Raw genomic sequence first — 27078 nt, forward strand, 5'->3', positions numbered from 1 at the left:
CCACATGCACACAGAGATACCAGAATGGACAGCTTAAACACACCCTGGAGCTGTCTGCCAGGGCAGCAGGGGCAGAGCCAGCGCCTGTGGCAGTTCTCCAAGGATGCACACACATCACATGCCCTCAGGTTCAGGGGCTCCACCTCATTCGCAGCAAATGGCCCCACTGCTTGAAAGAGAGCCTCACTGATTTCTACTAGCAGAGCACACTCTACTGTATCTAGGTAATATTTTCCATCTAATGAACAAAGATTGGACACAAATACAATGGGAACAGTTTAAAATGTACCTCACCATCTGTGGATAGCAAATACATCTGTAGATGAGTGTACCACATTACAAATAGCTCTGAACCTCAAGGTTTACTCAATCAGGAGATTGATTGCACCACTATTATATGTTGAAAATACATTAAATAAGAAACATTTGCAAACAAAAATATGCAATCCAAAGCATTAATCAAATATCTTTAGTTAAAAGTATCAGTAGAATCCTCAAATTTAATTCACTTAAGAAAGTGAACTTAGCAGTTTTATATATGAGTTGTCTACTTTGAGGGTTTAAAAATTCAAGTTGTCTGAACTTTTAGTATTTCAAAGTTTTCCTAAGTGGAAATCACTCAAACCAAGAACAGCAAACAAGAGACAAAAAATGCAGAAAAATTCATATAGTTAAAGCATTAACATTAGCTGTAAAATGTCTCACAAATATTATATTTGAACAGTAATCAATATAAGACGGTATACGTTATGATATATTAATATTGTTATTAAACAGTAACAGTATTTTTCAGCACGGAAATATACAATAGAAAACATACTGTACCGTACTGAAAGCGTGTGCTCCTCAGCGACTTCCAGTAAATGACTCCTGAAGTTTCATGTCCTGACTGCAGTGCTGAATACCTTACACCTGTGCTAACTGCCAGTGATTAGGTCTTTGTGGAATTTTCTTTTTTGTTTCATTTAGGAGAGTCTGCTGCTTGGCAAACTGGTGAGCACACTTAAGGCTCCTGAGTCAGCACAGTGCGCAAGTGAACAACCCAGTCGGGTCACCATGACACGAACACTCTCCTGTCACAGTAGAGCACAAGAAGATTTCAAAGCTATCTATTCTGCAACTGTGGCAAAAACTAAGTAATGAGACCACAATATACCCTGGCAAGCTGTTCTCTAATTTGTGTACTGGCTATACTAAATGATAAATGGTCTGACTTTATGTCTTATTAACACAAAAGTGCTGTGCTGGGTCATGGTGCTCCCAGCCAGGCACACAGGAATCTATCAGTCTGAAACATTATTAAAATCAACAGTTTTGTTGGAGGCTTTTGGAAGGACTGAAACAGTTTGGGGTTTTTAAGAAATAAGTGGGTCCTTCTGTACTATATAGATATGAAAATCACTAAAGAAAGCATGAAGTATGCACTGTAGGTTTTGTTGTTTTTTTTTTTTTTTTTGCTAAGAGAAGAAAAGATTAACAGGAGAATGAAATCAGGTATGTAGCAATATTATCTTTGTGTTGGTACTGTGCCCATATCTCCTGTACAAAAGGATAGGAAGTCAAAACAATATTTGAGAGAACATGTTCAATACAACACTGGATATACAAAGAAACAGCTGTTGCATCATATTTAAACAAACACTGCATCTTTTCAAGATACAGCTAAAGTACATGTACATGATAAAATGTTGTAAAAACATATTTATCAAACATTTCTTTAGGTAACAAAATAATTTCAGAAGATAAAAGCAATAATTCTTCTTTTTCTTGCATCTCCAAGTCATGCAAGGTTCAGATCCATGCTTGATTTTAAACTCAGTTAAATATTACTGAAATTAGTAAAAATCAAACACTTGATTTTACTTGAATCAAGCACTGGGAGTCTTGGCTCCCAGTGGAATTAAATTTCTGTGTAACCTTATATGCAGAGTATTTTTGGTACAGCTTGTGAAACTTGATTTTCACCCTTCACTCTCAGGACATGGTTTCAAGACTGGCTCAAGCTACTCCGTACTCAGGTTACTGCTGAAAAGCAACATCTCTCCCTGCTGATTGTATATTCCCTCTGTTGTTCAGTGGCATTGATGTCAGCTGATATAACTGAAGACTCGTAGTTTTTGTAGGGTCATGTTTTGCTGGATCAGATCCCTCATCTAGCTATGCATAAAGTATATGGCCATTAATATATGCAAAAGGAAAGTACCAGTACATGGCTAGAGAGGGTAGTGAGAACAGTATCTTTCTCTATCAAAATGCTTAATAACACTTTAAAATTTGAAAGATACAATTTCCGATTCTTCTGTAACAAAAGAGGGGAAAACCTGAATTTTAAAGCTCCTTGAAGCTTTAAAATGTTAGGAACTTTGGTGATTTAATGCTTTCACTGAAAGCAATTTTCATATTAATTGCAAGTTTTCATTGTTTATTTAGTAATTTTTTTTTAATATATGCTCTCTCTATATACTCAACACGCTTTAATTTTAGATTGGCCCTGAATGGGTCAGGTAGTTGTACTGGATGATCACTGTGGATCTCTTTCAACTGACAGACTCTAGTCTAGTCAATTCTATTCTTAGATTTTAGATATAAGCACTCCATTGAAGAACCTGAAAGAGAAGCTGTCCAGAAAGTAGTAAATAATTATTTAGGAGAGTGATTGGTATTTTTTTCTGTTTCTATGGAAGCGAACTAGAAGCTTTATAAATGTTCTATATTTGACACCAGAGAGAGGAGACCTCAGCCATGCATTTGCAAGTAGGGTACAAATTCTTTCAGCCAAGAAATGCAGGAATGACTGACTGGCTTCCTACCAGCACTGTACAACTGTGTATCTTCAATATATTAGCTTGACCAAACTGGCACTTGAAGTATTATATTGATATCCAAAGTTTAGAGAAATCCAAAAGGAAAACAAACATTGCAAGAAATAGATATGTGTGTGAGAGGTGATTTTTGAAAGTCACTTTTAATAATTTACCAGGCCAACCAAAACAAAAGCCAGGAAATTCACCTTTTAAAGAAGTATAACTTGACTAATGCCAGCCTAACATATTTGCCCCATAGCTGTAGTGCATTAATGAGCAAAATTTCTCTAGGATGCACTGCCCAGGATGGTTTTGGAATGACATCTAGAATGCTGCAGTGTCTGCCTCTGACTTTGCTTTGTGGCTGGAAACACCACATCAGTGTTTAGGAATATTAGCATAGGGGAGATGTTAAAGAAGAACATGCTAACCTGATATCCAGGAATGGAATGCAGAAAGGAAGCCTGCCTGCTTTGGATATAAGCATGGAAAAGAAGTTCCAGAGGAGAAAGGGCAAGAGGGCACAAAGGGCTCTATTGTGTTTGATTAGTAGCCAGAGCAGGAATTCCAGGAATGGGCAATGAGCATGGAGTTTATGTATGAGAGATTTTGTATACAGAAGCAGTGAAGAGTCAGTCACAATGCAGCTGCTGATACCACATTGACTGGAAAAGACAGGCTCTGCCTGCTGAAATGAGCTGCTGAATCTGTGTGAAATGAGTCAGTAATGTAAGTAAGTGATGAATTGACAGAACAGTTGTTAGGGGAAAGCTGATCATATAATTATCCCAACAAAAGGTATGTAAAATTGTAACCTTGTACCTTAGGCATTAAAGAAGAGAATAATATTTTACAGGACTCTATAAGACATGTTTTTCACATATTGAGAACACTGGAATAGAAGTGAAACACAGCATGTATCTTGGGGTTATAACCTCAGGGTTACAAGATTTCCAAAAGTCTAAAGCACATGAGCACAAAAATGATAAATGGCATCATAAAAACAATTTACCAGGACATGCATTTATAAGGCAGAATGAGGAAAGAGATGTCCCCTGTGCAATCAGAAAGGAAAATTAAGATATGATTTTAAAGTTTAATGTTTTGGGGTTTTTTTTCCCCAAGAAAATGAGAGGTTATTTATGATCAAATGACTGGTTTAGCCAGCAGCTTTAACAGGTAAAGTGGAGACTGTTACTTGAAAAGTCCCATAGAACTTAGTATTTAAAGCATTCTGCATGCAGACTGTGCATGAAAGAACTAAAACTGGGTCCTGCCAATCAGAATGACTGGTTTAATTGTGAGACAACTATTTTTTTTCTCAAAATGTTTTTAAAATGGCTGTAGGCATACCTGCCTTTTGTGTTTATACAGAAATAATACTGGAGTGTGTATAAAATGTTACATAAAATACATCATCCATATAAGCTAAAAATACACACCACACTGGTATGGAGGGTACTTATGTGGAGCCCAGACTGTCTCCTCCAAGAGAAACACGCTCAGTCTTGTACTTAGAAGATGCACAAAAGGAGACCTTCAAGATCACCTAGAAATACAGACTGCAATTCAGCTGCCTAACCACAGGCATTGTCTAACTTTGAGATGTTCTGGGCAGTTCTGTCTGCATTCTGACTGCTGCTCCAAAGAAGCAGAGCTCTGCAGCAAGTCCTCTGTCATTTGTGCCAGTCCTTTACCGACACCTCAGGTAAACCAGCGGGCAAACCATGAAACCAGGCACCTACGTGTGAATGAGACTCCAGATATGTACTGTTTCACTAGGCAGAAATTTCCATTATAACCAATAAAACCAAGGGATCTGATAGAGATCTGATCAGCTGACGATGATTCAGCTGACCAGCTGCCAGTGTCTATTTAGCTCAACATAACCTCCCTCCCCCAGCTCCACTGACCACTCTTGGCTTCACTGGCCACAAGGCACTGCAGCTGTAGCTGCAGGAAGACCTCTACATTGAGGAGTTTTGGGGCTCAATTCAGTTGCTTACACAAAGATGTTTAGTGCTCTTTGATATGCTCCAGGGTATCTGAGGCAGCAACACACCTGTAGGAGACCATGCCAGGCAGGATACCTGAGGGCATCTCAAATTGCAAAAGCACATAAACAAGACACAGAATCACATTCTCCATCTCAAAAACCTACTCTCAAAGTCAAAAACTGGCATGACTATGGCTACATCTGCATTGTTAAGAGACTCAGCTTCCAGTTTGCTTCCAGCTCCCCATCAGCTGATCACACTGTGTACACACTGGTTTACATCCAGGCACTGTGCACTCAGCTTTAGTTCCACAAGTAGTTAAATAAGGCCCTCCTTTCCCCAGAGACTGAAAAATTAAAATAAACAGGGTCATGCTGACCTCAAGGCAAGCAACAGACTTAATTACTGCAACAGACAACAATGAATCATATCTCAGCAAACCTCCCATTCCTTTTCAACAGAATGTATTATTTATCAGACACATTGTTTTACAACTAGTACAACCTACACCAGAAAAATCTTTCCTTTCTTCAGGGCACAACAGGAATATTTCAGAATGTCACACCTGTTTCTTCATCACTCTTATCAGTCATAAATTGTTGCTGATTTCATGTCATACCCACATTTAATTTTTATTCCCACACTGCACAAAAGCATCCACCACATATTCAGTCATACTGTATCTGTGTAAAAATCTTAAATGACTTTTCACAGACCATTTTTTAAAAATTTGAAAGCTACAGCCTGACCCATACTTCTGCAGCTATTAAAGACTCTAACTGTTCAAAACAGTTCTTTAAGAGTGTTCCTTCATCTATAGTAATTGTTGTAATGGGCAAAAAAGCCTCTGAACCTCCAGGCTGAGTAACATCCCTTTGAGTGCTTAGAAAAACAGCTCTTAAGAACTCTCAACTTTCTGCGCTCTCTTTGTGAAAGACCTCGTATGCCAAGCCATGTGATGGAGGATGCTGTACAGTACATTGGGTCAGGAGATGAGATGTGGCACCATCTCATACCTGGGGAACAGGCACATTGCATTCTGCTGCGAACGTGAACTGAAACTAATTGAACAAATCCTGTGCTCAGGGTGTGGGATTTGATATGCCTGTGCTAACCCACTGGCTCTCTCCAGCTACTGAGCCAGCCAGGAGGCTGTTCCACTGCAAACTACTGAAGATACTCATACCATCCCCACTCATTGCCTTGCTTTGTACCTGTGACCGTGGTCACAGGGGTTTTCAGGTGAAGGAAGAGACGAGAATGGTGACTCCATATTCAGAAGCATTGATTTATTATTTTATGATATATATATTACATTATAACCATACTAAAAAGAAATAGAAGGGAAAGGGTTCCTCAGAAGGCTAAGCTAAGAATAGAAAAGAATGAATAACAAAGGCAGCTCTCTCAGTCTCTGTCTGAGATAGCTCTGTCTTGATTGGCCATTAATTATAAACATTCAAGATGACCCAATCAAAAATCCACCTGTTGCATTCCACAGCAGCAGATAACCATTGTTCACATTTTGTCTCTGAGGCCCCAGCTTCTCAGAAGGGAAAAAAATCCCTAGAAAAGATTTTTCACAAAAGATGTCTGCGACATGTACCTATTTCCCAATTTGCCATTTATGTATATTTCCAAGCCCCACATATTCTTTGGAAGGAATCACTATGAATCATTAGAGTTTTAATCTCTTTAGTTCACCTTGGGTTTGTATATTTTTTCTTAATAATTCTACCATCTGGTCACTTATAAATACTAAAGACCTTAGTGCTGTATATTGGATGCATTAATTGAGAATGCTCACAACAGTATAGTTCTCAATCTCACTTAAAAACTGTACCATGTTACTTTTGAGAGCCACCACAACCTCCAATTTCTCTTCTTTCAGATCATGGATTATGCATCACAATTCCTGAATACTTCAGTGATTACTTAATATCACCCCCAGAGAACAACAGGGAAGTAAGGATATCTTCTTCCTCCATATTACTGACTTACACTCAGATTTACAGTCTGAAGTGAAATTAGTGTAGCTTCTATGAGCATCTGAATCTCTAATTACAAATTAAATCCATGCCAGGTAATATTATCTAAATAATTTTAAGAGTCTGAGTTCAAAAATTTCAATCAGTGTCAAACCGTGGAAAAGTGCAGATCTGAGTGCAGCTCATTTATTATTTAATTTAAATGTTGAAATACATATTGAGTTTAGAGAAATAAATCCTTCTATTTCTGTTATTCTACTTGGAAAGCCCAACTGTATGGTCACATAAAAACAATCTTCAAAGTAAGTTTTCTGATAAAAAATAGATATTTTTTCCTTATTTGGGTAGTGCTAGAAATTCCCTGTCACTTTTGAAAAACTATAAGCCATAGATGAGGGAAAATAAAGCATAAAGTTTTCACATCTCCTGTTGTGTTTCTCTACTGCTCCTTAATTGCACTGCAGTAACAAAATCAACATGGCCCAGCCATGTGCCCTTGCATCCCAGAAAGGCAAATGTGCCCTGGGCTGCATCCACAGCAGTGTGGGCAGCAGGGGAGGGAGGGGATTCTGCCCCTCTGCTCTGCTCTGCCCTGGTGAGACCCCACCTGCAGGGCTGCACCCAGCCCTGGGGTCCCTGCACAAGAAGGACATGGACCTGTTGGAGTGAGTCCACAGGAGGCCACAAAGATGCTCAGAGGGATGGAGCACCTCTGCCATGGAGACAGGCTGGGAGTGTTCAGGTTGTTCAGCCCAGGAGAGGAGAAGGCTCTGGGGAAACCTCAGAATACCTTCCAGTGCCTAAAGGGGCATTAGAAGAAAGCTGGAAGAGGGACTCAAACATAGGAATTTTTCTAACATTAAGAACCAAAATTTTAACAGGTCTAGTATTTGCAAATAGAATAAATAGCACTAAGGACTGGGAAGTCAGCTGCCCCTATTTTTCCATACATAAAAACAACAGGCATTTATTTGGAGGACCTATAGACATTATTTTGCAAACTCTGTATCCTTTTCCTCATTCTGTTCTTAAGAATCAATTCATCTTTACTTTAAGTTTTATTATACCTAATTCAAAACAGCACAGCCATTTAAACAAGTTTAGTCTATCAATTCACCCCAAGCAAAAAATACAAAGGGATAAATTTTTCATAATTTTCTCATATATTAAAATAATTGCACTTTTCAACTGATATTTTTAAACTAACATTAATGTTACCTACTGTGAACATATTACAGTGTGAAAATATTTTCATTATGCTACCACCATATAAAATTCATTGCAGTTTCCAAGGTCTCAAAACTTCACTTTAAACAGAATACTGAGTGTCAAATTGCAAATGCAAAGGTGCTACAAAATCTACTTTAGTTTAGCACTCTGAACAGCCAAAATATGGTGCTGCAATAGCATAGTGACTATATATGCTGCTGCTGACCTTTGGAAAAAGTAGTAAAAAGTTTTAAAAGCAAGTATTCTTTACATAATTACATAATCAAGTATAATGTTTGCTCTTTTATTCTAAGTATTTATCAAAAAGCCATTCTGGACCCAAGTCTGCCAGAATGATGAAATTTTCGATAAAATTTTCAACAATATTAGGACTCAGTTTGACAGATGTGTGATTTCTGAAATTATGCTAAGCAATGTTAAAATCTATAGCATTTTTGACACATCGTACTACAGAAAAGAAGCTGGAGGGCAAACACTGTCATTATGACATTTTTGTCTCGTTTGACATTTTGCCTTGTCCTTTTTTGAAATCATGATTTTATGTTCTGCAACACATACACAAGAAGTATTAGTAGGAAAGGCAATCCAGAGGAATAGATCTATTTTAAAAAGCAGTACAAATTGTACACAGTATTATTTCAGTTGGTTGATAGTGTCTCACATTTTTCAGAAATGCTGGGCATTGCTCTCACATTTGAGAATTACCCATTGTACATTGTCCCTGCAGCAGAGAACAGTCTCTCACGATCGAGAGAGACTTAAAGAACAGAGTTCATGTCACTGGATGAAAGAATGGAACAGCACTCTAAACAGACAGCAGGAACAGTACAAAATGGTATGTCTGAAACAGCACAGCTGGACAGATTGCACCAACTGACATGCTAGGAACAAGTTTTATGTAACAGCAAATTTCTTGCCTTTAATGAATGGCTCTTACACAACTGCCAGCATCTATTTTCCCCAAAATTATATATCCAGGATATTTTACACACACATATCATTTTTCCAATAGCAGTAATCATTTCACATAAAGGACAGTCTTTTTTCTAGACATTTGATAAAGGCTCTTTCAGAAAAATATCACAATCTATGGTATAATTTGAAAGCATGAAGATGATGCATTCAGAAATGTTAGCACAAGATCAGCTGGAAAAAAATTTAAACTTCTAATAAAAACTTTGAAAGCTTCAACTGTCTTTGATTCTGAGTAGTTCACCTGCCTGAAGAATAAAGAAAAACATCCTATCAAAGCTACCCAAACACTACCTCTATGACAGAATATGGGATGAACTGTAAATGAAGTGTTCTCAAGAATTTATCCTATGCAGGGAAATATGTGAAAAATTACTGGGGAATAATCATAACTATTGCTTGTTTACAAGCTGTCTTAGACTCAGGAACATCATCTCTGCCTGAAGAAAAGTATTAGTCAAGCCCATAGGAGGGCCCAGGTCACTTTCAGATTGAAATATTATCCTTTTTCACTGTCTCCTGTGCTAAAACTTCTGAAGAAGAAAAGGTAGGAATAACTGGCTCACAGAAAATAACCCTACCTCTTCTAGAATTCTGTTATCTAAGTCACTCTTCCTAACACTCTGACTGATGACTTCTTTCAGTACTTAACATTATGAACTTGGCATTTGCGCATAATTATCTTGGCCTCGTCATCTCCTGCATTCAATTACCAGTCTATATACTACATGAATAGCCTCTTCCCATTAAGGTGATATCCTTTACCAAAGCAGAGCTTTACAGAACTTTCTCTGACTGAATAGGTTTTTACTTTATAAGCAGTTTTGAAGCTTTTGCTTCCTTCAAATAAATTCTATGTATGACTTTGGTTTGTTTTTTTCACACAATAGTGTACCAGTATGCTACAAAGAAGTTCTTTTTGAGCAATAGCTACATCCCAGTGATGGATAAAAATAAATCAGGTGGGTAGGAAATACCTGTGCATACATACCTATTAATACCTACACACACACACACACAAACACAGAATCTTATGTGCTCTCAGGCTGAGGTTCAGCTATCAATGCATACCACTTAGTTGTGTACATACTGTTGCTTCCTTCATTAACTGACATTCATCACTCTACTTGCATGACCTCACAAGAATTTTGCATAAAAGGCAAAGGCAAAATATGACCCTTATGCAGAAATGTAACTTTTAGATATTGCTGTTAGTGACTTCTCTGTATGCCCCATTCAACAGCCCTTAGCAATAGACTCCAGAGACATGAGTTTATCAGAAGGCACATACAAATGAAGCCCCTGCCATTAGCACTACTCAAAAAGGCAACCACTCCCACTCAGGTGAGGTTGCAGCTTCTCGGGAACCCCATCCACTTATCAGCTACATACAAACAGGGAATGTTGCTCCTTTGCCATGTCTATACTGCTAGATAAAACCAGGCCACTGCTGCTGGCACAGTTATGCCCACTCCCCTGAAAACATGTAGTGCCCTGTGGCTTTGTGGGCATATTGAGTGTGGTTTGAGTCAGAACTTTGACCAGTGCCAGGGCTGTGCTGCAAGTCATCACATTGGAGCTTTCTCAGTGTGGAAGGGAATGGCTGTGGAAATGCTTTCGTGGGGAGAGGCTGCTGGGACAGCATGTGAGGTCCATGCGCTCTGGGAGCAGTCCCTGGTGCATGCCATTCCAAGCCCAAGCACTGCCTGGAAGACTATTGAGTGCCACAGGCCAAAACTGTACCGGGAACCACTCTGACTGGGAGTTCCAGATCAGGCCCGCCACAAACTGCCTCCCTTAGCTTTTCAGACTCTGCCTTCAAGACTATGTGCACTCTGGTCACAGTTTTCCCTCCTTTGTCCTCCTTTCTCTGACTTCTTTTTTACTCACTGTCTTTTTAAAACTTTTTACTCTCAATGCCCTCCCCAAAAACTATATACATACTCCACTTACACCTACCTCTCCTTTCCAAGAATTGGAATATTCAACAATGAAACAACTAATGCTGACACTTGGGCACCACTAGGCTTTAAAATTATCATTGTTAAAAAGATGAAGAGGTTGAAGAGATGAAGAGTGTCTAAAAAGAAACATGGTATTGCAGCTGCACATATACACATGTAAGAGACAATAAGAGACATTGTTTTCTTTACCTTTAAACTTCATAGATTAAGTAAATACAGGAGCAAGCTGAATATCTGGTTCATTATAATAGAAAAGCTTCTACATCAGCTCCTGCTTTGCTGTGGGTAGATTGTCCAAACTATAATTTAAGCCTTGTGTTTGCTCCCTGCCTTTGGTTACACACAACACTATTGAAGGTAATGCTGCTCATGCCACTCAGCAGCAAATTTCTTTAGGCTATTCCCATTCTATTCATAAATAGGTTCACATTTTTTATGTGTATCCTTGTTAGTTTATATGTTTTAAATTGTTTTTACTTCCTCTCTCTTACTCTGTCCCATCAATGAGCACTGACTGTACTCTTCATTTTCTGAGGCAAGTCAGACTAAACATGTGTTTCAGCACACATTAAAGGGAAGAGCTAAGTAATAATGAGCCTTAATTTAAAATACAGAAATTAAAGACAGGAACTTCATCTTGAATGGGAGGTGATACTGTTTGTTGCACTGTCATCCAAACATAGGCTGCAACTTCTCCAAACACAAAACGTGTGTTATCCAGCAGCACTTGCTTTTCACTTTCTTTCATATTACCCAAATTCTCATGCATTTTCCCATAGTACGTAACAGGTTTCTTATAGGATTCTTTCTTATAAATTTGTGACAGAATTCAAAGATATTATTAATCAATACCTCTCTAGATATCCAAAATCAAACTCTTCTGAAAAACTGTTAGATCAGACCATAGAAGACCACTTTCTCAGAAATTATCATAAAATTCAAATTTAACTATTTAATCTAATTGTACCATATCAAAAATGAAGAAAAACAAAATGCCAGAAGATAAGCAGTAATAACAGCAAGTTTCAGTTCTGTTTCATGATAATTCCTGATAATTCCAGAAGCATGATATCCTGTTTCTTTCACGAAGAAAAACATTGAACCATGGAATCACAGAAAGTTTTGCTTTGGAAACAACCTTTTAAGGTCATCTAGTCCAACCTCCCTGCCACGAGCAGGAATATCTCCAACCTGACCATGTCACTTAGAGTACCATCCAACCTGATTTTGAATGTTTCCAGAGACAGGCTACTACCATCTCTCTGGACAATTTATGCTGGTGTTTCACCACTTCTATTAAAAAAAAAACTCTTCCTTATATATCTAATCTTAATCTAGCTTCTTTTTTTTTTAAACTATTGCTCCTTGTCCTATCACAACAGATCCTACTAACATTTCATGCATTGAACACTCCATCCACCAAATCTGTACCTCTCCAATTAACAGAGAAGGATGTTCTTCACTCACTGAGAATATTCTCTTGTGAAAAGTTAAGGACAGAGAAGTTTGCAAAATCAGGATGCAACTATGACAAGGAAAAAAAACACAGATGTAAGAAAAAGGTTAAAATGCTATAGGAGATGCAATACTTTGTTTTCCATGTTTTTTTCTAGAGGTAGCACTATATGAACTATTATAAAATATACTAACTATGGAAAACATAGTATCTGTGTTCAAGATCCATACACTGAAAGTAAAAAGCATTTGGACTCTCTTTCCAGAGCAAGGAAAATGAGTATGACCACGTAGCCTCTCTATGGTCACTCAAGCACACAAGCAAATCTGCAGCTCTTCATCTTCTTTACTAAATGAGGGTTCAGGAAGATAGTAATGATGAGTCATATTAGCAGCCCCAAATGCCAGGTTTCAAGTGCAATATCCATCCAAATAAAAAACAATTATGCCAGCACATCTGTTGCTTGTTATAAACTTTAATGCAGCAACAATGATATTATTATCCATGTTCTCCTAGTTAAACTTAACTCATAGGTTTATATAAAAGTTTTCTCTTCACTCCTAAATTACAGTAAAATGAAGTATGGCCAGAGAAACACATGCTCCTTAAACAGTTTCATTTCAGACTTTCAAAAGCACATTGCACTTACACTTTGAGCTGTATTTAAAGATGTCACATAACCACGTGCTGAAAAGTCACAGCTCGATTTTCCTCTATTTAGGTGTGCTGTCAATTCGACCACAGTTTTATATTGCATATTTACCTTACCATCTTAATTATATTTAATATTTACATTACTAATATTTACATTATTATCTTCATATTGACTTCATGTAGTTTTCTTATGACAATAATGCAATTATGTGTATTCATGTGGTCTAATTTTATTAAAGATTTCAAGTACATTTTAATTAACAATATACTCTTAGCAAAATGTGCACAGCAGTGAATCCTAAAAACTGAGTTTATCAAATATTTATAGAGACTGATCCATAGTCACAAATTTTTCTCAGCCCTCAGTCCTGTGAAGAATATATTTTACATGGTGTCTACTTAGTTCAAGAATGGCAGCAGCACTGCATAATGACACAGGCAATATCACTGGCTCTGAATCAGCTAAAAAACCCCAGAGTTTGGTTCACAGGAATCACCAGCACAAGCCCATTTCTAGGCTGCCTTCCTCTCTGTTAGTCCCTATTTTAGGCTTAATAAGCTGTTACATGGTTCAGGACCAGATTACCACCCCAGCGTCCACTAAAATTTGCAATATTTCTTTTCAAAACTGAGGGTTTAAAAAGCTCTGATCTCTAAAAAGAAATACAAAATTACAAGAAGTAAACAGTTGGGTTTTGTTGGTTTTTTTCTCATAACATTTTATTGCATTTATCACAAACAATAGCTGTTCCTTCATCAGTATATTAAAAGGTTGAATGGATTTGAAACATTATTTTAAAAATGTTGGCATAACTCTTCCAGGCATCAAAGTCAATATTTCAAGCATGAAGTGCATTAAATACTGGCTCCTTTTTATTTTAAACAATACCTCAGTACATATAACACATTAATAAAACCAACCAAACAAAACAACCCACAAGCCAAACCTCTTTGCAAGTGTTAAAGGAAGACAGGGGATTTGTTTTGTTTCATTTTCTCAGACCAGTTCTCCATAATATTTCCAAGAAGGCAAAAAATTCTTTGAAACTAAGGTCTCATTACAAACACATTATGAAAAATTGATTTTTGGATGTGCAGTGTCTAATTTATAAGCTTGACTAATCTGCATTTTTAGAAACTAACTGATTGTTTTACTGGTTGGTGCAAATGTTATTGATCCGCTTTCTTGCTGAATTAATAGCACTATGATAGGACAGCTTGCTTTCTCAGCTTTCCCAATGTTTTCCTGAAAAGAGGCCCATTACATGGCAGGGGGCAAAGGACAGGCCTTGATAACACTGTTTGTACATTTCTTTGATGTCCACAGGCATCATCCTCGACAACCGACCACCAGAGACAAAAGAGCACTCTCAGGCTGCTGGAAATCCCAGCCATTCTTCTCACCACCTTTTGATATCCCAAGGCTTCTATAGCCTGACCTCTGCACTCTGACATCCTTATTTGAAGGATGGTCAGAAATGTCAAAAAAATTGTTTCCAAATTTACCCAATAAACTAAGGATTTATTTTGCTTTTCATAATTGCTTTGTATCCTAATGTACCTGTGGGAACACCAAAGATTTTACAAAAAGAGTAGAAGGAAAAGCATCAACAAGAAAAAAAAAACCTTTGATTTTCTGGTTTTGAAACCATTCTCAAACATCTGCCTTCTAAAAGCCAACCACTCTGTCTAAAGTGCCTTGACATTGTCATCATAATGTGCACATGCACCCATAGTATTTCTACCTAGCCAGTGTCACACAGATTTCTACTTCTAACATGCAGATGTTGCTTGCAGACATAACTTCACTCAATTAACTTATACATTTTAAATGGTGCGCATGCCGTATGTTAAGGATTGATATAATTTTCTATTCATTCATATTTTAAAAAGAAAGGTGATTTTAACATTTTTTCAAATTGTTTTGCTCCCTACACACCTATGTGATTTATAATTGGATCAGTTTTCCCCTGTTTTCCAGAATATTTAAAGAATAATTTTCCACGAAACTACCAGAGATTATCATGGGTGCTTTTAGACAACTTCATTTTTCACCTTTCTGAGGGACTGAAATTGAACAAAACGGTCAAACAGAAATAGGACACATCCAGCTAAAACTCTGGAAGTCAAGCAAACACCTAGAGAAACACCCTTCTCTCCTTTACTCTTCTGGGAGGTCCTGCTGAAAACCCACCCCAAATATGTAAGTGAAATCACATATACATGTAAAACCTCTTAACAAGACCAACTTGCTGACAATCCATATGTATGCACAAATTTGGAGTTCAGCCAAACTAGTATTTATATTCAGTCTCTTGTGCTTTGACAACAATTTTTTGTAACACAGTGCTAAAATATTATCCTGCCATGAAATTCTTTAGCTTGAAATGAGGACAAAGTCTGGTCCAAAATGTGATGGATTTCACAGTATACAAGCTTCTAAACTATCTTTAGTTTAATAAACTATGCCCAAATGATAAATTGTTTTGCATTGATTTTTTTTTTCAAACTGGCATCAATACCATTGTTTTCTACACTGACAATATTCCTCATAATTTAAAAGTCAATGATGTACCAGTGTTAATGCAACAGATAGAGAAAAACAGATAAATGTCAACATTTTAAAAACCAAACTATTCATCATTTGTTATGCAAACACTGGGATTAATAATGCTTGTTTCAAAGCCAGCTCTAAATCACCTAATATTATCTACTCAGCTCAGCCAATGTTTATTTATTTTAATGTCTGCCAGAAAAGAGTGAAACTGAATTCACAAAGGAATTGTATGGGATTCAAACAGCCAAGAATCCTGAAATCTTCAAAAACTCTCTTCTCTGTATTAGTTTACTACCATAAAAAATAGGGCATGAACCAACAAGGAAAAAAAAGTAGCAAAGAGGGGAAAAAAGTTGTTTTTAAGGAGTTTAGGAATTCATAAAGTTCTCAGACAAAATGCTGATAATAGCGACATAAGGGCTGTTCTAATGGATCTTTCTGACTTTGGTGGATTTTGAATTAAACCAGACCCCAAGGATTTCTGTTCAGTGATAGATCCTGATGATTTATTTTCAATGTTTAATCTCATTATTTTTAAAATAAATTGCATGTGTTTAAACAGAACAGGAGCTCGGATTCTGAATCAGTACAGAGCCCTCAGAGCAGCTCTGGCAAGAATGTAAAACAGATAAAGTTAAAACAGGGGGGAAAAAAACCTAATGAACCCCAAGTCTATAAATATTACCATTTAACTGAATCCTGACCATGGCTAACACAAATTACCTGTGAACAAGCAACATGTATACAAACCTAAGGTCATACCTATATAGCAAGAGGAAAATACTGAAAAATCAGTGACATAAATGGCAATCAACAAATCTTCCACTTCTGGCAGCACCCACTGAAGATTACAATCTATTTTATAGAGGCTCATTACTGCTCTGATGTTGGAAATTATTGCCCTGCCAGTGTTATATATATATATATATATACATTGTTTTCCTTGCAAGCAATCTCTGAAATCTCTGACCCTCTTTAGTAAAAAAACGTTAACACTGTTACAGTAATAGAGCTTCAGCAGCTCTATTCAATTCAAGAGGCATGGATTAGGAGCCATGCACAGGAGCAGCTCTGCTGGCACAGTCACCTCTCTGGCAGAAGTGCAATAAGGAGTTATTAGGGGCAGAGCTTTACAGAACTATGGTTATTAGGAACCATCTCAGCCAGCACAGTTGCAGTCCAAAGAGGATGTGTGAATAAAGCCTTAGTAAAACACGCTAGCTTTTCATGTGCATGCATTTATACACAGCCCTGAGTGCTGGCAAATTCTGTGGCTGCAGCTACGCCTAATTCTGATCTAGGTAGAAGATACAAGAAATAGATTATTCCTTTGAAGTCCTGCTGTTTGTCAGACTATTCTTTCTCCATTGTGACATCATCTTTAGAAGTTTCCAGACTCTTACTACATAACCTAAAAAAATACAAATGTGAAAGAAATTTCTAATTGGATGTATCAAAAATTGCACCTTAAAAAGAAAACTTTATTTCATCCTGGACCCACAGAAGCACACAATGAAAAACAAACAAACCAACCTACCTCAGAAAGTTTTCCCTATAGATTAAGATCTCATCTGCAAGGTTTAAAGGGATCATTCCAACTGAGTAAGATTTAGCTTGAATTCAAGACAGCCTTTTGTCTTTAGAAAGTGAGCACAATTCCAAAGAAACCAAATTACATGCAAAAGCAATGCCACCTAGCAGTGAAAATACAGTTAAGCAGTATAGCTAATTTGAAATGGGAATAGCTTCCATCCATGAAGCTTTGTTTTCTTGCTGCCATCCTATACACCATGACTTCCCACCCAGACTGACCTGTCAGCATGACCTTACACCTCTACTGCTGCAAGCATCTGGCTCAGGAAAAGATGCCAGGTCTTTATGTCCAGGGCTGGAGAACTGCCTGCATTCACAATGCAGGACCGTGTTCACATCACCTGATGCTGGGCCAAAGTGTCTCTGGGCCTCAGCTGGGCCTCCATGGCCCTGACATTGTATTTCTGTGTGGTCTTTCCCCCAGTCAGTTTAATTTCATTATTATGCAGGCTGTATGGAAGCTTTTATCAGAGCAGCATTTTTTGGCATAGAACTAAAAGCTTGTGATACATGAATGGGGATGTTGCATCACATCACACACAAGATACAAGACCTACTTCAACAGTATTAGAAAATCACGTGGGATTAGGAGAGTCATAGGTAATTGTGTCATCCACTTTGCTGAGTGGGAGCAGCCTTTGAAATAAATTAGCTCCAGAACAATGCTTAAGTTTTGCCTCAGAGGGAAATCATTGGATTTCCCTTAAAGAGAACCCAAGAGAGAACACAATTCACACAGTGAACATTGTCAGTGGGCTGAAACCTGGGAATGAACTCAAGCCAAGTCACCTTCCCCCCTTGCTGCACTCTTTTTCACACCTCTCAATTGGATCCCTCAGCTGCCTTTGTCTTTCCCTTGTGCATATGAAATACTGGAAAAATAAAATAAAATAAAATAAAATAAAATAAAATAAAATAAAATAAAATAAAATAAAATAAAATAAAATAAAATAAAATAAAATAAAATAAAATAAAATAAAATAAAATAAAATAAGCATCAGAACATATTGGGAAACTTCATTGAATAAAACAAGACATACACACAAGGAAAGACATATGAAAATCTATAGAAGACTATGCACAATCACTGCCTGAAATGTACAGATGTTGGTATTTTAACTGAAAAATGTGACCTGACCTTTGGAGATTGTATGGATCCTTTATGGCACAGTAATAACTAAATGCTAGAAATGCACAGGTATAATGAAGCATTTGCCTTTTCTGAGTATTTTAAAGTCATTATCTCAGTCTTCATTAGGGACATCTATTTTATAACATATGCAGTGAGAAATTCAGAAGACCTGCATTATAGCTGGAGAATACTGTAATTTTCTAAGCTCTCTAGTAATCAACCAAACTACAAATAAAGACATGTATCTACTTTGATATGTACAGTACCTGGAATCATTGGCATCCCCATATGGGAAGGCAGTCCATTAGATAGACTGAGCCTCCATACAAAAACATCCATATGCATAGTGATGTTATGGCATCATGACTTCGATGGATGGAAGCACAAAATTAACCAGATGAAGCAATCTTTTAGATCATACAAAACATACGTGAATTAAGCTATAGAAATATATGGCAAGAACATATCAGAAAAAAATGAATAATCAGTGGAAGAGCAAAGTCAGGTCCATTAACCAAAGAAATTCATTAACACAGCTATCTGAACTGGTATGAGTAATACTAATTTTTGCATCAGCAAACCCAATGTCTGCTTAATAATCCCAAGGAAAAGACAGTATTTCCCTTTTATTCTGTCACCAGTGCTAAGCACATCTCCCCAGAAAACAGCAACACTACCTGATTTTCTAGTTGTTCCTCCTATTATTTCTCTGAGCAGGAGCTTTTTTCCCTTCTGTATTAAACCTCCCCATGTCATAGCTGAACTGGTAGATGTAGGATTGTAGACCAGTACATTAAATTAACAGCTTTGCAAAAATTCCACTTCCACCTTCCCACCCTCTAAAAGAAAATAAGACTACGATTAGGTTTGATGAAAGAGGAAGTAAATGGCAGAAAAATTAAAGATATGTTGAGCACGAAACTGGAAATGCAGCTCTCAAAATAGAAGTGGTTTAGTGCAAAGTAACTGAAGGTCTCCTTGTTTCTTAAGGCCTCAAAGACAAAAGCTTTTAGCCATGAGTAGCTATGATGGAGCAGCTGAAGAGGCATGGATGCACTTAGGCCAGGGTAATTTACATAAGTTAAAACACATGTTGCCTGTCTAGGCTGTAAACTGTTGCTTATGCACAAATTACAAAAGAAACAGTGTATAGATCAAGTTGAGGCCACATGAACATATAGGTAATAATGTTCATCAGTGGGCTAGTGTAGGCAAAGAGGAGATACTCTAAAAATTGAAGTTGTTATAATTCTGATTTCATGCCTTTCTTGATTTCCTTGCTGCCTTAGGCATGGAGAAAAAGGCAGGTTGTCTGCTCTAAGTTACAATACTGTGCAATTCCCAGATGATACTTCAAATATGCTCAAGACAGTTACATAACTTCTATTTCATACAGAACAAAAGTCACTGTCATTTTGAAGACAAATGTCTCTTGAAGATCCTTGTAAGATCACATCTTTTTCTAGGAGGACATAATGAAGGCTCAAAGAGTTATAGTACATGGGGTGTCATCAGGCTGGCAGCCAGTCAACTGCAGGGTTCAACAGGGCTCAATTTTAGGGCCAGTGTTATTTAACATTTGTATAAATTATCTAACACAGGAGTAAGTTTGCTGAAAAACACAGGAGGAGCTGTGGAATCAGTCAAGGGTCAAGAGGCCTAATATAGAAAGACACCTGCAGAGATTAGGAAGCAGCACAGTCACCAATTTAGGGAAATTTAATAAGAGCAAGTGCTGGATTCTCCATCTAGGATGGGACAATCCTGGTTAAACATACAAACTGGGCTGGAGAGCAGCCCCACAGAAAGAGATCTGAGGGTTTGGATCAATGGAAATGTGAATCTGGGTGTGCTCTGGCAGCCACAGGGGCCAGCCATGTCCTACAAGCCATAGCAAGCCTGTGGAGGGCAGTGATTGTCCCTCTGGGCACTGCATCAGTGCAGCCCCACCTCCAATGCTGTGTGCAATTCTGGGTGCCTCAACTTGGGAAAGACATCAAACTACTAGAGTCTGTCCTGAGGAGGGTGACAAGATGGTGTCAAAGACAAGAATTGAGGGGAGTGGCTGAAGGAATGGAATGAAGCTAACCAGGGAAAGACAGCATCACGTTGGACATTAGGAAAAAGTTTCTCACTGAGAGGATGGTTGGACACTGGCACAGGGTCACAGCACCAAGCCTGACAGAGTTCAAGGAGTGTCTGGATGACATTCTTACTTAAGTGGTTTAGCTTTAGGTTGTCCTGCAAGGAGCAGGGAGTTAGATCTGATGATTTGTATGAGTGTCTTCTCCACTGAGATATCCTATGATTCTATGTTTTTACTATACATCTTTCCTGTGATGTTAATAAACTTTCTACAAATATTTTTTTCATTTTTATTTGCTGCATAATTATATAAATATGCCATCAACATAATTATAGATTGCTTTTAGTACATGATGTACTGCTGTGCTGTTCAACTAGAAAAAAAAGGTATTTTCTTCATATAACACTAGATCAGTATTTATATTTTACAACATTTTTTCTACAGTATACAATGTAGGCAAATGGCAATTTTCTATTACCGTTTCTTCACAGATACACCAGTGCCAATGTTACTTCTTAGATTTCCTTATTCCTCACATAAATATTTAAACATGAAAGGCAGCACATGGGCAATGGCAAATAAAGACAAACTGAAAACAAACCAACAATCTTGGGAATCCTTAAGTATAATTATAAAGTTACAGCTACAAATATCTATAACATGAGCATTAGGGATACATTTCAATTTCCTTAGTAAATTATAGTGTTTCCTGCCACAATCTGTATAAAAGAAGTTTTCAAGATTTAGTCAGATTTCCCAACTGACTGAAACATGAACCATAGTCTGTGTGGGGAAAAAAGCAAAGAACTATTCAGCTGTACTTCAGGAAGCAATATTTTCCCTGTGCACATGTGGAATATACAAATGCAGGCATGTTTTTGTAAAAGTAGGCATGTTTTCATGTCGATTTTCTACGATTGTAGTTCCACTAGCCTTTTATAGCTTTCATTCACATGAAATAAATCTCTGGCTCTGCCTGATCTCAGCTGATAGTAAGTAAATGCTTTATTTTGTATGAAGGAGAAAAAAAGGAGTGAGAGATCACTTATCATTCACCTTGCAGGCTTTGTATTCATTAGAAAAACCACAATCAATAAGAATCAAAGGCACTTTTCCCCCAAAGATAACTATGTCCAGCATCACTAGAGGGTCTGGGAGTCTCACAGGCTTTGATTTATTAGTAAGAATCACCTTTTAAAGTTTACAACTTCCTAATTCAAATGCCACTTTATTTAACTCTGCTGTAAAATGCCCTCCTTTTATTTTGTTAAACAAAATTCTGCTGTTTTTCTCATGGTGACTTTTACAGAGTGCAAGCTCCACAAGCTTCAAATGCAGAAAAATTGTAAATGTCTTGCTTTGTCACTTTTCACATTTTATAGAGCAGTATCTTCTGGGTTTTGGGGACAGGTGTTGTTTTATTAAAAGAGAAACTATGGAAGCCAGTAATTTCTCATACAGAATACATTTTTTTGGTTTAACAAGGAAACACAGAATTCAATTCATTGTTTTTAACTTGGTATTTCACATTAGAAAACTCTAGCCTTAACTTTGTGCATATTATGCATAGTTTTATTGAGTAACACGAAATCTCATCTGAGAGATTCAGAGCTATTGTATCCAAAGACAGACTACCCTAACAAGGAATTTAAATACAGACACAAACAGACAACAGACTTGAGGCATAAGTGAGAAGGAAAACCCTATATTTCAGATACCAAGGAAAAACAGAAAATAAAAACATTGTGACTAAGAGATATTCAAAACACAAAGATGATCACAGCCTGAGTGAAATTCCATCCCTAAATTATTCATTTCTGGGCTTGTGCTTATTACATCTTCTGTCAGGAGCTAATCTCACATGACAGGCCTGATCCAAAGCCATTTGAAGTCTATGGAATGTCTCTTCCTGACTTCAGGGAGCTTTGCATCCAGCCCTTATACACTTCAAGAACAATACAATTCATGGAAAGTTGTTTTAAGAGAACAGTAGCTAACTATTGTCTAAGTATAAAAGAATGTTAACTTCAAATGAAATTTACCTGCAATGGTAGATTTGCATTTGGGTTCTTTTTTACTGTTTCTTTATGCATCTAACACAGCTAAAACTTTCCAAAGTGAGTTTTTAACAGAAGCCACTGAAAATCAAAACTGTAGTCAAAACCAAAAAAAAAAGTAAAAATAAAACTATCATTTTGTATACAGTACATTTAGGTTTTCTAAGGAAACAAAAGATGACTTTTAAAGCCTCAATTAATTCAATATTTTCTTAAACAGCTGTACATTGAGGACAAAACAGAACAAGAGGTTTCAAAAATGTATCAGTTGTTCCTAAGTCAGAAAATCAAAAGACAGAATAAAAAATTTTTTAAAAACCCCCCAAACAAAGCCAAATTAGTTGTATAAGCAAGGGGGTGGGCTGACAGGAAAGCAAGTTATTTTGTTTTTCTTTTATAATAAAACCCTCATTGTCTACTAACTTAAGTAAATTTCAAAGCTAGAGGTGACAACTACCACACCAGACATGGTGAGTAATGTCAGACTCCTATTTATATTTTGAAAATAATATAAATGAAATAAGCCCTGAAACAGCAATTAAGATCATTGTAAAAACTGGTGGAAGAGAAGTCTCATTGCTGTGATGTGGCTTTTCTCTCATGTATAAGAAAAATGAGGCAATGTAGACCAGTACAGACCCTGATGGTGATCTGATGTGCACATGTAGCAGTAAATTTACACTGACAAAAAAGCAAATCAAATGTAGCTCTACCACCTCCAAGTTCCCAATGCACCAGAGAGGTGGCTCCAATTTCCTCCCTCAAACAACAAATCAACTCACCACAGCTATTTTAGTTACCTAATGTTGAGATGAAAACACAGAAACTTCCAATTAAGCACAAATATTGCAGAATGTCCAGCTTCCGAGAATGAATCTATGTTTTACAGAAAAAAACTCCAATAAAACAGAACCAAAATCAAACAAAAAACCAAATAAAACAAAACCCAACATTAGGTCCTAAAGACTCTCATTCATAAGACATACTAACCACTGGTGGTTAGTGTGGTTCTACATGTTTAACTACAAGCACTGATACTATAACTTTTATTAATTAATAATTTCAGAAGGGTCTATGAAATATTAGATCAAAACCAATGTAGCCCATACCTCAAAAAGTAAAGTAAATGAGACAAAGCACAAGAAAAAACCAAACATCAATCTTTGCAATGTAGAGATGCTATAGATTCTGTCTCCTTCATTTAAGATCCCAGTATCCACAAGTAAAATAAACATTTCACTTTACAAATACACCTAAACTAATTGCTGATTTTTTAGTCTGAACACAAAACTAGAAATCTCATTTCTAGTCAAGTATACTAGACAAGTATAAAATTGTGGTTTGATTTTTTCCTAAATGAAATGAAACAGTATTTCTCTAGTCAAACACCATACCTTGTTTTGGTATCACAAATATTTTCTTAAAATAATTGTCAAACAGCCCATTTTGTTTGACTTTAAAAGCACATTTATTTTTGGAATGTTGTCTTTTTTCCTTGTTGTTGCTATTAAGTGCATTTTTGATCTGAAACGTTGTCCTAAAATGAAAAATCAAACTTTCAGGTTAAAAAAAAAAAAAAAAGTCAAAACAATTTGCAGACTTTAACTTCACTTTTTGTTTTTTTTGGACACGCACAAAGTAATGGATTGTTTTGTTCACTCCAAAACTATATTTTGGGTAAATAAAAAATAAATTATTTCTAGCCCTTGCTAAGTCCCGTTTATCCATGTACCAGTTATACCCATTCCCTGCTCTTCCCACCAGGCAGCTGGACTGGAGCTGCCCGCAGCTCAGCACCGCTGCTGCTGTCCCGATCCCCCCGGACCTGCCCTGCTCCGCTGCTGCTGCTGGGACTAACACTGCCCTAACCTTCAGGAGCCCTGCGCTTCCACTTACCCCCCTGCCGTCTCGGAGCATTCCCAGGTGCTGATAAGCTTTTCTCTCTATTGTTGCTGCTGCTTCCCCTTATTTTGGCAGAAGCTGCAGCTTTGCAGGTTGCACGGCTCTTACCTCTGAGACTCTCTTTGTTGCTCTGTGTGCGACCACGCTGGAAGCAGGGAGTGATGAACATTAGGGAAGCATGAGCCTCCCCTCGCTGTTTAGCAGCGTGGTCTGCAAAGAAAGATAGAGATGCTGCTCCCTCCTCCTCCTCCTCCCCCCTCGCTGTCCCAGCTTCCTCCTCCCTCCTCCTCGCTCCCTCCTTCCCATCCCCAGAGAGCTGCAGCTCTCTGTGCGCTCCCACACAATGCGCTACCTCTCAGCACCAGCTACCTAAGGTCAAGAATACAAGCCCTCACCCTTCCCCCGCCTTTTCCTCTCCGCCCAGGCATCCCCACCCCTGCTTCCCACGGAATATGGTATCTTCCCACCCAGACGTGCCTCAGTCGGCTCTGGGATCTAAAGTGCACACAATTTCACCAGCCCCGGGGAAAAAAGAGTTGTAAAATAGAAAATGCATAGGGAAGACCGGGGATACAAAGGGAAAGTGGAAGCGTTTTGGGGAAATTGGAAACTTTGGGGGTTTATCTGTGTGTTAAAAAAATGAAAAAATTTAAAAATCAAGTCACAGTAGCCAAAGCCTGCCACTTGGAGATTAGTTTAAGAGATCTATACAGATAAAGAAAAGTGCCCCGGATAGCTAGTTGTCTCCCAAATCCAGTTTACCTATTGTTTATGCTCTTTGTTTCTCAAGCTTTATGCTAAATAGCTTTTTTGTAAAGAAACTTTTCCCCTGCAAAGCCAGACTTAAATAGCAGCATACTCTCGTGATGCAATGGAGAATGAAAGGGAAAAAGTAATCAGTAATATTTTTTAAGGTTATGAGCTATGAAATAACCCCTTTAAGATCACAGAAAACACCAGAACAAGTACTCTGACTTTTCAGCTTGAATGACAAATGTGTTCAAGGGGTCTTTTTTCACTTTGAGCAGTTATGTTGATTAGGAGCTCTTTCAGGCAATCAGTACATGGCTCCCAAAAGTCACATATAATTACAGCTAACCAGAATATTTTTCTTAAGGACCTAATTTTAGACACATGACAAAACAGTCCTTATAAAGTGTTTATGTTTGTTAAAAAGACTGTGGAGAGAGGTAAGTGATGCTGAAGACTTCTAAAAAATCTTGACTGCTTAAGGTTGCACACCTTATTTAGTTGGACAGGGTCTCCCTCTGGAGGTCTCGAGATGCTTCTGGCTCTCGCCAGTGATGTATGGCCACCAAACCACAGCACTCCTAATCTGTACTAAGTCAGAGGTTTTCTTTTAAGAACAGATAAACTTCAAAAGTAAAAAAAGTTAAAACAGGGAGAGAGAATAAAATTTCTAACTATTTTGGTACTAAAATATCTCTATAAAAAAATCATCTATGTTCTTTTCTAGAACACTCCAGAGATGTCACATTTGTCAGCACAATTTCTGAAGGTCAGAACTTCTTTCTAAAGCAAAGGAAGCTTTAGAACGGACAGATCACTTGGAAGTAACGTATCATCAGGACCAGAGGTTTTTTACACAAAATACAAAACTCCTGAACTACCAGCTATAAGATTAAGACCTATATATATATATACCTTAAACCAACTTCAGTAGTAGAAGTATGCTATATAAGAGTGGATCACCAATGGCTGACTGAAGAGGTGAACACGACTTTAATGAAGCTTGATACCATGTACAGCACAGAACACTGAAGTGACAGAAAACTATTCAAGCTACACAAACATAGACAGTGAAATGTTGCAGGCATATCTCACAACAGTGGATTATTGAAAGGCCAGGTTCAATTAAGTACTAATAAATGCAAAACAATGGGTGTCCAAGAAAATATCTGCCTTGTGGCTCTAACAAGCCACCATGGCACTCAGAGCCAACATGCTGACAGTCTGGGTACTCTACAGAGATTTGGAGATCAGTGGAAGAACAAAAGCAGCTCGCCAGAAGAGTCACCTATCCAGAGAGCAGAAGAAGAATGGTCAGGGAGCTACTGGCTCCAACTCTGCTGAGTCTCTCCAGTGCAGGAGCTTACCAGGGGCAATAGACACGCCAGAGGCACGAAGTGCAGTCCTCTTCCCTTGCAGCAGGCAACTCCCTCTCTGAACCAATGTTTCTGCCACTGCTTCATCCAACAGCAGCAGCCACAGATCCAGGCAATCCCAAACATACTTTCTCCTTACTATCTGCTTTTGTCCACATTCAGCGAAGTAACTTGGCACAGAGAGATGGGAAGGATGTTGCTCCCAAAGCCACACTTCACAATACTACCCTTTGATGCTTTTTTCCCTGCTCTGGATACAACCGCCAACTATGTGCATAATAATGGTCTCCTACCCACTTAGTAAAGAGGGGCTTGAGCACCACAGAGAGTTTTCTCTAAACAATGCTCACCCATTGGCAAAAAGGCACACACAATGTTTTAGGGAAAGAATAGAGAATAAAGAAGAAAACATCAGTTTGACATTGCATTAAGTCTACATTTAAGACTTCTGGTACCCTGACTGGGTATCTGATCATGGGATCATAGGTAGCCTTTTGGAAGGGACCACTGGCTGTGTCTAACCCAGTCTCACAGTCAAAGACAAGTCAGCTGCGCAGTGA

The 27078-nt window shown here is 37.8% G+C and overlaps 1 protein-coding gene across 1 annotated transcript in view; it reads right to left on the reverse strand.

Annotated features, from left to right (window-relative positions):
- Nucleotides 1-24604, reverse strand: part of GREB1 (growth regulating estrogen receptor binding 1) — an 88899-nt gene extending 64295 nt beyond the window's left edge. The window contains exon 1 of the mRNA XM_059468144.1: nucleotides 24501-24604. The gene's annotated coding sequence lies outside the window, so the exon portion shown is untranslated. The remainder of the gene's footprint in view (nucleotides 1-24500) is intronic.
- Between the last annotated feature and the right edge of the window lie 2474 nt (nucleotides 24605-27078).

Source organism: Ammospiza nelsoni, chromosome 3 (assembly GCF_027579445.1).
Source record: "Ammospiza nelsoni isolate bAmmNel1 chromosome 3, bAmmNel1.pri, whole genome shotgun sequence".
Classification (NCBI taxonomy): domain Eukaryota; kingdom Metazoa; phylum Chordata; class Aves; order Passeriformes; family Passerellidae; genus Ammospiza; species Ammospiza nelsoni.